Raw genomic sequence first — 14,391 nt, 5'->3', positions numbered from 1 at the left:
AAGTGAGGAAGAAGCTTCCTATTTATAGAACAATGGTGATGATGAAGGTGCATGATGAAGAGATAAGAATGCATTAACTCTCACATGGAAAAGACAAAGAAGAGGCTGTAATAGTTGTTCTATGAGGAGGAGGAGGAAACCTACAAATAGTTGATGGAATAGATGAAGATGGTGATTTACCATAACTTTGTCAAATCTAGAAATAAATTACCCTTGTAGGGTGATTTCAATTTTCACTTTAATTATAAGTATTTTCAAGGTGTTTTTAAAGGTAAGAAAATTCCTTCAAAACATAATTAAGGTTTAATTTATACTCGATTAAGTATCAACTTAATTATTAAGGTATAACATAGAGGGTTATTACAATACTACCCTTTTGACCCCGAAACTTGACCGAAAGGAGACTAGGCTCAAAAGATAGCAGGGGTTATTACATCACTCTCTCCTCAAGAAAGTTTTGACCCGAAACTATGCTGAAAACAATTCAGGATAACGACTATGCATATCGGCTTCGGTCTCCCAGGTTTCCCAAGTCACTTCTTCGGATCCGGACTTGGACCACAAAATTCTGACGAGCTAAACCATCTTGCGACGCAATTGCTTGTCCCTTCATTCCAGTATACGAACAAGTCTCTCCTCATACGTTCCATTCTCTTGAATCTCGATGTCATCATAATTGGGAACGTGAGAGTCATCTGGCATGTACTTCCTCAGTAGAGACACATGGAAGACATTATGCACTGGGTGGGCAGAAGGTGGTAATGCCAGACGATAAGCCAATGATCCAACTCGATTGAGGATTTCAAATGGTCCAACATAACGAGGATTAAGCTTCCCGCGCTTCCCGAATCTGAACACTCCCTTTGAGGGGGACACTCGCACAAAAACCTTGTCACCAACTTCGAACTCAACCATTCTACGCTTTAATTCTGCATAGGACTTCTGTCTACTCTGGGCTATGAGAATTCATTGTCTGATTAACGCGACATCTGAGGCAGTCCTTTCCACAAGCTAGGACCCACAAAATCTTGTCAGCGTTCTCATCCCAACAAATAGGCTATCTGCACTTCCGACCATTCAAGGCTTCAAAAGGAGCCATCTTGATGGTTAAATACCAACTATTGTTGTAGGTGAATTCAATCAAACTTATGCTGCTTTCCCAACTCGAGGTTCGATCAAGGACACAGGATCTCAACATGTCTTCAAGAGTCTGAATCATCCTTTCTGACTAACCATCCGTCTGTGGGTGAAAAGCAGTACTAAATCTCAACTTGGTTCCCATGGCTTTGGGTAGTTCTTTTCAGAACCTTGACATAAAATGACCATCTTGGTCAGAGACTATGGTTTTTAGAGTACCATGAAGACGTACTATCTCGTGCAGAAACACTTCAGCCAACTTTTGAGTTCCCCAAGTCGACTTGATAGTGATGAAATGAGCACTCTTAGTAAGTCGGTCAATAATCACCCAGATAGCATCTTTCTTCCCTCGAATTCTAGGCAATCCGGTAGCAAAGTCCATGGCAATGTCTTCCCATTTCCACACTGGTATCGGAAGGGATTGCAACTCTCCACCTGGTCTACGGTGTTCAATCTTCACCTTCTGGTAAGTCAAACATCTTGACACAAACTCTGCAATATCCCACTTCATGTTTGACCACCAGAAGTTTCTCTTCAAGTCTTTATACATCTTACATGAGCGTGGATGCGTCGAATATGCTGAAGAATGAGCTTCCTTCAAAATCAATTGGCGAACCTCTACAACATCAGGAACACAAATGCGATTCTGAAACCAAAGTGATCCATCATCCTGTATCACAAACCCAGACGCTTTTCCATCTTGGACTTCCCTGCATAGCTTTACCAAGACAAGATCATCAACCTATTTCTCTTTGATTTGCTATAACAAGGTTGGTTGAACCTCCAACATGTTCATATACCCTTTTTGATGATTGAACCATACTTCAGTCTCACTTCTCAACAATTCACATTGCAATTCTGGCTGAGCAGTGAGCAAGGCTATGGCAGTCTCATCCGTCGTTTTCCTGCTCAATGCATCAGCTACAACGTAGGCCTCTCCTGGATGGTAGAGCAACTCGATATCGTAATTCTTGAGTAACTCTAACCATCAAAGCTGCCTCATATTCAATTCCTTTTGAGTGAACACATACTTCAGGCTTTTATGATCAGTGAAGATCTGGCAACGCACACCATAGAGATAGTGTCTCCAAATCTTTAAAGCAAACACCACTGCGGCTAACTCCAGGTCATGGGTAGGGTAGTTTGCCTCATACGGCTTTAGCTGTCGAGATGCATATGCTATGACTTTCCCATGCTGCATAAGCACGCATCCCAAACTTGCTTTAAAGCATCACTGTAGACCACATACCCTTTAGTTCCTTCAGGCAACGCTAAAACTGGGGTAGATGTGAGACACTTTTTCAATTTCTGGAAGCTGGCCTCACATTTCTCATCCCAGATGAACTTCTTATGAACCTTGCGAAGTAAACCGGTCATGGGCAAGGCGATCTTTGAAATTCCTTCCACGAACCGTCTGTAATAACCTACAAGTCTCAAGAAACTGCGCACTTCTTTAACATTTTAAGGTTTCTTCCAATTAGCCGCATCTTCAATCTTTTATGGGTTGAAGATTACTCCTTTCTCGTTGATCACATGCCCAAGGAAGGACACTTCTTTTAACCAAAAGTCGCACTTTGACAACTTGGCATACAACTGATTTTCCCGAAGAATTGATAAGGCAATTCGAAGATGTTCTTCATGAGTTCCTTCGTTCGGGGAGTAGATTAGTGATGAAGGCTAAAAGTCGTTGTGCCTATCAAAGATACCCAACTAACGAATCCACTAGTAAAGTGTTAAGCAAGGGTCAAATCCCAAGAGAGCTAGAACGATAGTTTATTTCCTATTATGGTACCAAGTAGTAACAATTGAGGGGGTTTTGTCGAATCTTAATCGACTAAGCAATTAAGCAAATATGAAAGCAATATATTGGTTGTGTTATAAACAATTATGGGTATGAAGCTCACTCCTTCTAGCATCAGCGCATTATTCAATTGGAATATTGATCATCGAATTCTACTAACTTATATTCTGAATTGGTTAATCCGGTTGTCCTACTCTTTGTTCGTAAATAGCAACTAGTCCAAATAGTCTTGGAGACCCTTATTATGCAATAACCAAGGAAATCCAAAGATTCAAAAGCAAAATAGCATGAAGATCAAAGATAAGTAGGCCTATGCAATACCATTGGCAAATCGCCGATACTCGACACAGGTTTATAATCTCTACACAATAAGCGCTCGCAAATAGTCTATGCAAATTCTGCTCGTTACCTAAAGACAAGAGTTTTCAAATCGAATTATCAAGCCCATCAATATGATGGATAATAATTAACCTAGTTTGCAACCTAGATAAAATCAAGATCAATCAATGATACTAATAAAGCACAAGAGATTATAAAACAATCCTGAAATTAAACTTAGAACATAAGCGTTAGAATTCTCACAACAAACCTAGAACAATGGCTTCAGCCTAAAGAGTGAACTATAATGAACTTATCCAGACATAGCCATATAAAGCAATGAATACATATGAATGATTGATGGGAAAACAAACCAGGGAAGATGGTGAAAGTGGAACAAAGGTGAAAGCTTTCTCTTGCCTGCTGCTGAATTCTACGTAAATTGAAAGTATGAATGAATGATGAAGTAAAGATCCATTCTAACCTAATTTACTAAAGCTTATATATAAGGGAATAATAATAAATGCAAATAAATCAAAATATGTGGAAATAACTAATAAAATCTCGGATCAAATCTTCAATTAATGGGTTGCCCGTGTCCGCGTCACGATCGTGACACAGGGGTCACGATCGTGATTTTTCTCCAGTTCTCAGTCCTGTGGATGGTCACGATCGTGATAGAGGATCTCGATCATGACACCTCAACTGCGGCCAAGTCACGACCGTGACATACCTATCTCGGTCGTGACATCTTCAACTGAGGCTGAATCCTGGTCGTGATGCTTCATCTCGGTCGTGACTTCTTCTCCTGAGATGGACTTCGATCTTCTGCAAGCGTCGAGGCAGCTCGGCTTTGCCTCTCGGTTTCTCCTTGGGTGTATGTGTGGCATACTTCCTCTAGCTCCATCCCGAATGTACTAAAAGTGAGCACAACCGGGATCTCCATAATAAAACCACTAAATACCGCTTACGAGCATCCCGCTAATCCATAAATGAACTCCAAACCGGATTCCGGGCATACCACTCGTTAAGCACCTAAACACCACTAAACCTAATCTAATAGTCGCTATTTAACACCATATAATAATCTCCTATCAAAATTCCCTACACTTAAACCTTGTTCGTCCTCGAGTAAGCAAAATAAAACTCACTCCTCCTATAAGCACAAAGGTCTGCAGTAAGTGTAGAGACAGTCTGCTAGAGACTATACTTCAAACTCCAAGTGTAAAACGAGCACTAACCTAACTCCGATCTATCTTCTTATCTCTCCGAGATGACCTACCAAATCCCTCCTTATGTCTCCACTTCATATGTCACCACTTCATAACAATAATCAAATCGAACCAAGTGATGCGCAATAAAGCACAAGTGGACTCCTAATCTCCTCTAATGGTAAGGGTACATAAATAATAATAATGAAGATAAAAATCGAGTCTCCCACTCGCTTATACATTTCTTATACCTCCTCTTCAATTAATGTCCTAAACCACTAATCAATGTAATCAAACCATAAATCACAACCACCAATCCTAATCAAGAAATCTGCATAGCACAACCACAACAATATGCATCCAACTCCAAGAAATAGAAATATAATCTTAGAATTTAATACAACCGCCAATAATGTGTAGAAAATCTAATGAAATAGTGAAAGGGTGAGCTTGCGAAGTATGGATGTCAATAAGCTTAAAAACAGAAGAATAAAAGGCTAATTACTAACTTCTTATCCCTCCTTGGTGAATCCTAAAAACCCGAGACAATCCTTCAACTCCCTTCTTATGTCTCCGACGCCAATAAATGATGCAATCAATCAAATAATCACAAACAATGTAATCCCGGTGCCCTTTCGGGTTTTCACCAAAATTCTAAAGTGGTAGGAACTATTTTTTTTCTTTCTTTTCTTTCTTTATTTTCAGGCACCCACCTTTTTCTTTTTATCCATTTTTGCTTGCTTGGTTCTTTTGTTCTTTTTATTTTTTTTGTTGGAGCCCCCATTTTCGATCCAATCACTTCTTACTCTCCTTGTTTTTTCTGATTATTTTTCTTTTTTTATAGCAATAAAATCAAAGGTTCAAGAAATATCCGGTATAGACTCGGTAGATAGAAAAACAACAAAACACATCAGCATAGACTCAAAAACATAAAAACAGCAGAATAGCAAAGCACCAAAAACATCAGCAGTGAACACCTCGACAAGTCGACTCCTCTCCCCACACTTGAATCACGCATTGTTCTCAATGCATCAAAAGAGGACACCATAAAAAAAGGGGAGAGGAAGAAGACCGTGGAATGTTGTGGTGCTATCTCGGTTGTGAGGAGTAAAAGGGGGCTAATGGTCGACCGCATCACGACAGTGACATAGTGTCACGATCATGACACAAGTAGCTGTGGTATGTGATCGTTTTCTTTCCTCCTCCGATGACTTCCTGATGCTGGTCCCGCTAGTCCTTGTAAAAGAAAACAAAAACAAAACAGAATAATGGGAGAAAAGTCAGTAATGCTCCCTCAGGTTGCCTCCCGATCAACGCCTTAGTTATCGTCGTGGCACGACGTAAAATGATTCAACCAGCGTCTTTCGGTTCCTTTGGAACCTCCGATTTCATAATCTCTTGTATGAACCAGTTATGGAAAGGCTTGAACCTTAGACCATTCACCTCTGCGACTCTCCACCTTTGCTTTACCTTTTTCTTCTTACTTTCCCCACACTTAGACTCAACTTGGGGTCGTGCACTTGCTTTCTTCGTAACCTGCACAACAGTACTAGCAGGTTTCTCGCCCTGTGGGGTTAGAGAGGTGGGGCTACCGCCCAAAGAAGAATTAGGGAGCGGGGCGCGTAGTGCATCCAAACATAGTTCGATGGGTTTAATAACCTCATTAATAGAAAATACCGAGTTATCATCCTGGGGTTGTGTCGTAGCTTCATATATGTTAAAACTAACAACATCCCCGTCAAACTCGAGTGTAAGCGCCCCGGTGTCTAGATCTAACTTAGTTTTGGCTGTCCTCATAAAGGGTCTTTTAAGAAGGATAGGTACAGCTTGCGCATCATGATTCATATCCAGCACATAGAAATCCACAAGAAATACAAGATTATCCACTATAACCAACACATCTTCGACTATCCCTTTTGGGTAAACCATAGACCTGTCAGCTAGCTGAATCACAATTCCTGTTTCATTCAGGGGTCCTAATCCTAGTGACTTGTATAACAAATAAGACAGAACATTAATAGAAGCACCCAAACCTAGCATGGCCCTATCAATCTTAGTCGTACCAATGGTACATGAGATACTAACCATACCTGGGTCCGAGCACTTAGTTGCTATCTTCTGCTAGATGGCCGCAGAAACTCTCTCGCTGACCTGCACCTTTTGTTTCCCTTTCAGCTTTTGGCTCCTCTTCATGGTGTAGAGCTCCTTCAAGAACTTATCATAGCGCGGAACACTCTTGACAAGTTTAAGCAAAGGGATGATCACCTCACACTTACTAAACGTTTCAAAGATTTCCTTGTCGTTTGCAGGTCTGCGCGTGTCTTTCAAGGCTTCTGGAAATGGTGCAGGTGGTTTCTTGTAGTACAACGGAGGAAAGTTGGGCCTCACATAGTTTTCTTGTCGTAGCTTGAAGTCACCTATGTCCTCATAATCGTCGTCGGCACTTAGCGGTTTGGAGTCACGAACATCAGCACTGGGTCTTGGTCGAGATATCTGGTCACGATCGTGATGGTGGAAACTGGGGCTTAGTCTCGATCGTGACACAGTGTCACGGTCGTGACCTTCTTCGTCAACTTTTTTGAAAACCAAATCACCATCATCTCGGTCGTGATCAACCTGTCTCGATCGTGACGTTTCAACTGGGGCAAAGTCTTGATTGTGACATTGGTGTCTCAGTCATGACAGTTGCCCAGCTTTCTCTTGCAGCATCTCTTCTTCCAGCTTTTCGTCGAGTTTTCGTCCACTTCGTATCATGATGGCACTTACATTTTCTCTCGGAGCTACTATAGTTTACGACGGTAACTTGCATGAGCTCTGCTGTGTTAAATTATTGACTGCCTCCGCTATCCGTGTGGCCCGCTTCTCTAGATTCCTTATGCTCGACTCTGTGGCTTGAACATGTGATGTGAAGTGCTTTGTTAGTGTTTGCAACATCTCCCTTGTTGATGGCTCTTCGGGATGCGGTGGATATGGAGCACGGTAGGGGTTGTTTTGGTATTGATTCTGGTAGTAGCCTTGATTTTGTCCACCTACCTGATCGTTTCTCCTAAACCCAGGGTTATCATTGCCCCGCTGATTGTAATTGTTGTTTTGGTCGTAGCGAGGCCTAGGAGGTCCAAAACCTCCCATCGCGTGAACTTCAGCAATCGTCGGGTCCTGGAGTTGCGGGCACATATCAGTAGGGTGGCTTTCACCTGCGCAAATACCGCATAGTCGTGTGGGCGTCTGATTACCGATGGCCATTCCCTTTATCAAACTCTTTAATTCAGCAAATTCGCTCTTCCATTAAGCCTCTCCGGATCTTACAACACTAGCTCCTCTCTTTGTATACGTCCTCCCAAAACTTCTAGTCCCTTCAGCAATTTTGTTTATTCGGACTCTGGCTTTTGCAGGAGTCAAATTCAGCACACTACCATTACAAGCAGCGGTTATTATATGGTGTTAACTAGCGACTATTAGCTTAGGATTAGTGGTGTTTAGGTGCTTATTGAGTGGAATTCCCGGAATCCGGTATGATGTTCATTTATAGATTTGCGGGATGCTCGTAAGCGGTATTTAGTGGTTTTATCAAGGAGGTCCCGGTTGTGCTCACTTTTAGTGCATTAGGGATGGAGCTAGAGGAAGTATACCATGCCTACACCAAGAGAAGAGAGAAGAAGTGCTAGGAAGAGGTGCTGAGATATTGAGCTGAGTTTAGATGGCTCGTTCTCCCCGATCCGATGTCTGATTGAGGTGATTCCAATTCTAGGAGTTAGATATTGAAGTCTACTTGATTACCTCAACAAATGGGCTCAATTGGAGTTGTGAGTCAAAAGTTATGGCAATTCTACGAACAACACTTTTCTGCAGAAAATGTCTCGACCGAGACTCCAATGTCTCGATCGCTACTCAAATGTCTCGATCGAGACTCCAATGTCTCGACCACGACTCCAAATGTCTCGATCGAGATTTTCCCTCGACATAGATGTCTCGACCGAGACTCAAAAGTCTCCATCGATACTTTGCCTCAACATGAAAGTCGCGACCGCGACTTGGAGTTAGCGATCGAGTGCCACGCCGATCCTGGAAGACTGGGAAAAAAGTCTCGACCGAGACACACATGTCTCGATCGACACTACGGTGATGGACCCGGCCCAATTGCAGATCCAAGCCCGGGAATCTATCTGTTTTCACTATTTTATCTTTTAATTTCAGTTATTTTCTATCTTTTAGGTTAGAAGCTATATAAACCTTTAGTTTTTAGGTTAGAATTATCTTTTGCCACTCTCACAAATTCATTCTTAGAGATTCAGCAGCCAAGGAGAAAGCTCCCACCTTTGTGCCATCTTCTACCTTCATCCCTGGTTAGTTCATCCATAATTATGTATAGCTTTCTCTTGGCTATGTCTGGCTAAGTTTTCATTAGTTCACTCTTAGGTTAAAGCCATTATTCTAGGAATTGTTTGTCACAATTCTATTGTTTATGTTCTAATAATAATTTCAGCATTGTTTTATATTCTCGTGTGATTATTGTCATTGATTGATATTGATTTTATCTAGGTTGAAAAATAGCTTGATTATTATTCATTCATATCGCTAGGCTTGATAATTCGATTTGAAAAGTCTTGTCTTTTAGGTAGCAATCAGAATTAGCATAGACTATTTGCGAGTGCTTATTTTGTAGAGATTATAAACCTGTGTTGAGTATCGGTGATTTGCCAATGGTATTGCATAGGCCTATATATCTTTGATCTTTATGTTGTTGAGTAGTTGAACCTTATGATTTCCTTGGTTATTGCGTACAACAAGGGTTTCTAGGACTATTTGGACTAGTTGCTATTTACGAATAAAGAGTAGGACAACTATATTATTTATTTAAAGAACATAACCTTTATAGAATTCGATGATCAACTTTCCATAAGAATAATGCGCTGATGCTAAAAGAGTGAGCTTTCCATCGTTATAGTTTATAAAATCCAACAATTCACGTTTTAATATTGCTAGTTAGTTTACAACCAAACCCCCCCCCCCCCCCCCAGTTACTATTTGGTAACACAAATTGAATTAAGCTATCGTTGTGGCTCCCTTGGGATTCGACTCCGACTTACCACTTCACTAGTGGAGTATTTAGTTGGATTATCTTTGATAGGGCCAACGACCGTTTTACGCCTGTCAGTCTACTAGCCTTCTCTCATTATCAAGTAACCCATTGTAAAGGTGGGTCACCAAGTCTTTCTCCTCGAACCCATGGAATGGGCAACTAGCACATAATCTCGCGAACCTCTCGACGTAGTCGTACAACGACTCGTCATCATGTTGCTCCACCATAGCAATCGCTCTTTTCAAAGCAACAGCCTTCTTGGACGGGAAATACTTACTAAGGAAGGCTTTGTGTAGCTTCTCCCAAGTGTCGATACTCCCTGTGGGTAGCAAACAATACCATTTTCGCGCAATATCCTTTAATTTAAGACCAATCTCTCATCTTAATCTGCTCGTCGGTGATGTTACTCGGCTTGCTGCAGCTGCAGATGTCGTGAAACTCACTCCGAATGCATAATCGGGTCTTCCCCAACCAGGCCATGGAATTTCGGTAGCAGATTGATGAAACCAGTCTTGAGCTTGAACGTAGCACCAACATTTAGGGCAAGCAGCGTTACTCCCATGTGTTGTTGCATCAGGTCTGGCTCCGTAAGTTCTCGCAACGTTCTTGCAGCCATTGATTCTATCACAAGGTTGTGTAGAGATTGTCGCAGGTTGAGCAGGTGCGTCCGCTCTATCTCTGGACTGAAATCAAGCAAATTTTAATAAGTAGCACGAGTGTGGACCATAAGATAGGTCCACACTAAAGTAGTAACACAAATAGAAATAAACTATAACAGTTGGCTCCCCGGCAATGACGCCAAAATTTGATGAAGGCTAAAAGTGGTTGTGCCTATCAAAGATAATCAACTAACGAATCCACTAGTAAAGTGGTAAGCAGGGGTCGAATCACAAGAGAGCCAGAACGATAGTTTATTTCCTAATATGCTACTAAGTAGTAACAATTGGGGGGGTTTTATCGAATCTTAATTTACTAAGCAAATATGAAAGCAATATATTGGTTGGGTTGTAAACAATTATGGGTATGAAGCTCACTCCTTCTAGCATCAGTGCATTATTCAATTGGAATGTTGATCATCGAATTTTACTAACTTATATTCTGAATTGGTTAATCCGGTTGTCCTACTCTTTGTTCGTAAATAGCAACTAGTCCAAATAGTCCTGGAGACCCTTATTATGCAATAACCAAGGAAATCCCAAGATTCAAACGCAAAACAGCATGAAGATCAAAGATAAGTAGGCCTATTCAATACCATTGGCAAATCCCCAATACTCGAGAAAGGTTTATAATCTCTACACAATAAGCACTCGCAAATAGTCTATGCAAATTATGCTCTCTACCTAAAGACAAGACTTTTCAAATCGAATTATCAAGCCTAGCAATATGATTGATAATAATTAACCCAGTTCGCAACCTAGATAAAATCAAGATCAATCAATGATACTAATAAAGCACAAGAGATTATAAAACAATCCTGAAATTAAACTTAGAACATAAGCGTAAAAATTCTCACAACAAACCTAGAACAATGGCTTCAGCCTAAAGAGTGAATTATAATGAACTTAGCCAGACATAGCCATAGAAAGCAATGAATACATATGAATGATTGATGGGAAAACAAACCAGGGAAGATGGTGAAAGTGGAACAAAGGTGGAAGCTTTCTCTTGGCTGATGCTGAATTCTACGTAAATGAAAGTATGAATGAATGATGAAGTAAAGATCCATCCTAACCTAATTTCCTAAATCTTATATAGTCTCTAATAAAAGGGAATAAAAATAAATGAAAATAAATCAAAAGATGTGGAAATAACTAATAAAATCTCGGATCAAATCTTTAATTAATGGGTTGTCCGTGTCCGCGTCACGATCGTGACATAGGGGTCACAATCGTGATTTTGCTCCAGTTCTCAGTCATGTAGATGTTCACGATCGTGATAGAGGATCTCGGTCGTGACACCTCAACTGCGTCCAAGTCACGATCGTGACATACCTGTCTCGGTCGTGACGTCTTCAACTAAGGTTGAATCCCGGTCGTGATGCTCCATCTCGGTCGTGACTTCTTCTCCTGAGATGGACTTCGATCTTCTGCAAGCGTCGAGGTAGTTCGGCTTCGCCTCTCGGCTTCGCCTCTCGGCTTCTCCTGGGGTGTAGGTGTGTCATACTTCCTCTAGCTCCATCCCAAATGCACTAAAAGTGAGAACAAGCGGATCTCCATAATAAAACCACTAAATACCGCTTACGAGCATCCCGCTAATCCATAAATGAACTCCAAACCGGATTCCAGGCATACCACTCGTTAAGCACCTAAACACCACTAAACCTAATCTAATAGTCGCTAGTTAACACCATATAACAATCTCCTATCAATTAGGATATCGACAATGAACACCACAACAAATTTGTCTAGATACTGCCTAAAGCACCTGTGCATCAAATCCATGAACACAACTGGAGCATTTGTTAGTCCGAATGGCATTACTACAAACTCTTAGTGTCAATATCTTGTCCGGAATGCAGTCTTTGGGATATCCTCCTCACGAATCCTTAGTTGGTGGTAACCCAATCTCAGATCAATCTTGGAGAAGACTTTGGCACCCTGTAACTGATCTAGAAGATCATCAATCATCGGCAAGGGGTACTTGTTCTTGATGGTGACTTTGCTCAGCTCTCGATAATCGATGCAAAGTCTAAAAGATCCATATTTCTTCGTGACAACAAGATGGGGGCACCCCAAGGAGATGCACTTGGTCGAATATATCCTTTCTCGAGAAACTCTTCAAGTTGCTTCTTCAGTTCTTGCATTTCTATTGGAGCCATTCGATAAGGTGCCTTTGAGATCGGCACCATTCATGGTTCCAACTCAATTGTAAACTCCATGTCACGGTTAGGGGGTAGACCTAGGATTTCTTCTGGGAAGACATCCTCAAACTCACACACAATAAGAATATCGTGAACCAGAACTTCATTCTTTTCGGGTGCATCCAAGTAACACAAATACCTGACACAACCTTGTCGAAGTAGCTTAAATGCTGCCATAGTATAATCAAGTTCCCATTATCGGCGTCATTCTGACCCTTGAACTTACACACTTGATGGCCCCTAGATGAAACTGTCAATGTCCTTGTACACAAGTCAATTACCGCCCCATGACGTGTCAGCCAATCCATCCCGAGAATAATGTCGTATGGAGCCATGGCAATAGAGATTAAGTCAGCTTCATACTCCCGACCTTGGAGGGTCACTGGGAATCTTGACAACCGACTAGTTCCTATCAATTGTTCCCTGTTGGGAAGATTTATTATGAATGGTTCGCATGTATCATTGTATTTCAAGCCTAACTTATTGACACAACTCTCCGAAACAAAGGAATGTGTAGCACTAGAATCAAATAATATGCATATGGAGGTAGAATCTAGGTATATGTAACCTTGAGCAATTGGAGCATTTGGTTCATCAGCCTGGCGCATCTCATACAATCGTTGATCTTGGCTACCTGATACAGTTGGAGCATGTGTACCTTCTCAGATTCTTTGCACACAATGTTTTTGAATAGACGTTCCATGTGCTCGAACCAGTAAAAGACTCTCACACCATCCCCGGTTCCATCATAGGAATCATGCTTCATAGTGCTTATGGCCTTTAGTGCCCGACTATAGCTCCTTCCAGCTCTGCGTTCACGAGCATGAGGTACAGACTCCTCTGTTTCAGCGTCTATGGCAGCAACTGGTGGAATAGGGGATGCTGGGGGAACCATATGAGCATCAATCCACCCACTGCTTGAGCCACTATCTGCTTGATTGCTTCAAGGGTGGCGGTATTGAGGTCAACTAGAGCAGCTGGGTTAGTGGGTTGTATCATTGAACAAAACATAACACATATATATAAATAATATCAAAGTCTTACATAATAATGCGGAAAATCAGTACAATGTGAAATTGTAATACAAATTACATCAGCGGAAGACTTGTAAAAATAACAATTATATATATAACTTGATCAGCATCAGGATCGTCAACCTTGATAACATGAACTTGAAACATTAACTGGCACCACCTGATGTGTCGTATGTAGACGGATGACACCAGCCGACCATGCAAGGAAAATAGCGACCGGTTAGTCTAATGAAAGACTATGCAAATGGGATTTATATGATACTCTTTGTGGTCGTATCTAGTTAAAACCCATCGGTTCTTGAATGAAAGCTGATAGCCGAGGGAAACTCCGATACTTCCACCGAATTAGGAAAAGATATGTGTATACATACCAAGAGAAGAATCCAACGAAATTGAGTCTTAACCGAGAAATACTTATAACAAGAGAAGACTCCAAGGAAATTGAGTCTTATGGGAAATATATATAACAAGAGAAGACTCAAAGGGAATTGAGTTTTGGAAAATATATATATCACAAGAGAAGACTCCAAGGAAATTGAGTCTTATAAGAATTATTATTTGTATAATATACATTTCTGTGGGAACATCTTAGATAAATAACCAACAATGGCTTTATAAAACAAGCTTCCATGAATAATTGGGTCAATAACCAACCTCATCGCATATGTGTTGTGCGAATTCAGATTAGAAAGATGACTTGCTTAACCAGGAGGCCAGACGATTTTCCAAGTTGTACTAATCTTTACTTCTCAAAACATACATTAAAGTTGAAGCTTTTAATAATGTCTCACAATGAGAACGAAGGGAATAATCCCGATTGTCGGCACTGGCTAAGTGCACCATCACTTATATCAACATATAAGGGTACGGTCATGACCAAAAGATATTAGGGTACATCCTCCTAATACCGAGTTATAAAGAAACAACTAGACCTCGCAAGGTACATAGTG

The 14,391-nt window shown here is 41.0% G+C and overlaps 1 pseudogene; it reads right to left on the bottom strand.

Moving 5' to 3' along the window:
* Positions 1 to 609: 609 nt before the first annotated feature.
* Positions 610 to 13,588, bottom strand: LOC141250175 (uncharacterized; annotated as a pseudogene).
* Positions 13,589 to 14,391: the final 803 nt, after the last annotated feature.

This window comes from Phyllobates terribilis, unplaced genomic scaffold, assembly GCF_046119375.1.
Source record: "Phyllobates terribilis strain yellow unplaced genomic scaffold, ASM4611937v1 Scaffold_5424__1_contigs__length_51774, whole genome shotgun sequence".
Taxonomy (NCBI): domain Eukaryota; kingdom Metazoa; phylum Chordata; class Amphibia; order Anura; family Dendrobatidae; genus Phyllobates; species Phyllobates terribilis.
Note: the sequence above shows the minus strand (reverse complement) of the source record. Positions and strands in the feature narration are given on the sequence as shown.